The sequence below is a fragment of the Myotis davidii genome, unplaced genomic scaffold (assembly GCF_000327345.1).
Source record: "Myotis davidii unplaced genomic scaffold, ASM32734v1 scaffold393, whole genome shotgun sequence".
Taxonomy (NCBI): domain Eukaryota; kingdom Metazoa; phylum Chordata; class Mammalia; order Chiroptera; family Vespertilionidae; genus Myotis; species Myotis davidii.
In genome coordinates, this window is record NW_006285913.1 from 404,856 (window position 1) to 406,069 (window position 1,214).

Sequence of the window (1,214 nt, forward strand, 5' to 3'; positions counted from 1 at the left end):
ATTAGAACTTCAGGCAGATGTGAGATGAAGAAAACAAAAGCTAGACATTGAAGTTAATTAACTTTGCTATGTTTCAGTGGATTTGATAAGAGAATTCTGTTGGCAAAAGTTGAAGGGCTCTGCTTACTCAATCTTTGATGGATTTTATGGATTTTAAAGTTAGTGAGTTTCTCAGTCCCTATTACTGCATGTAATTGAGTGTTAGCTTTAGCTAAAAACTTAAGATGAGAAGTGTGGTGATGGGCTCTTTTCCATGCATACCTGCGAAGAAGAGAAGTGAGCCCATAAAACGTGGTGGTTTGGGCTCATTTTCATGGAGAGCAAAGCAGTTACAAAGGAAGCCTTATTAATATCTTCAATACGGAATAGAAAACACGTGTCCTATATGACCGGAGTATAATCCTACCTGGATTGTACCTGGAGAAGGTGTGAGGGGATGAGGAATAAAGGAGAAGTGATAGACTCAGGGGCTTCTGGAAATGTTCGTAATTATCAAACTTTTGGTCTTCTATTTTTGGTTTGATTTTTTTCTCTTTGATGTCTTCCCTTTACATATTGAATTTATTTTGAAATGAAGTTTTAAACTTCTATTTTATGGATTTTCTTTCTTCCTCTTCCTATCCAGCCCCTATCCATGAAATGTCCAGTTTAATGTTGGTGTCTCGTCATAAGGAGTGAGGTTGCAGGAACTTATCCTCAAATTGTTATGGTTTTATCCAATTCCAGAGAGACTGCATTTGCTGGGCCTCTCCCAAACCGTTGTAGCCTTTTCAACAGCAATATCTGAATACTATCGAAACAATCCACCAGGGCCTCAAAAACTGTAAAGAAGCAAAGCCAGTTTCAAGCAGACGTTTCCATCTCCATTGCAGTTGTGTCTTGAATACAACACTGGAAAAATTAAATATCCACTTTACACCTTGGGGTCTAGTATTTCAGGGAACAAATATTGGAAAAAATCATTGGGATTTCCCCCCCGATTTATATGGTAGGCTTTACACAGCTATGAACATAAAATTGCGTCGTTATATATGTGATCACTTACCATTATCAAAAACAATGACATACATCCATGAGGACTGTGAGGGTTGCTTACAAACTCCTGTAAATCACAGTAAATGCAACTAAAAGACGTTGAATAAAGCTAGGCCTGTGGACACTGATGATAACGCATTTATATTGGATCCCTTTTATGAACACACTGAAAAAGCATT

General features: G+C 37.6%; 1 protein-coding gene across 1 annotated transcript in view; it reads left to right on the forward strand.

Annotated features, from left to right (window-relative positions):
* The window catches only part of CPA6 (carboxypeptidase A6), a 199,946-nt gene that overhangs the window by 80,434 nt on the left and 118,298 nt on the right, over positions 1 to 1,214 (forward strand). The gene's annotated exons all lie outside the window — the stretch shown is intronic.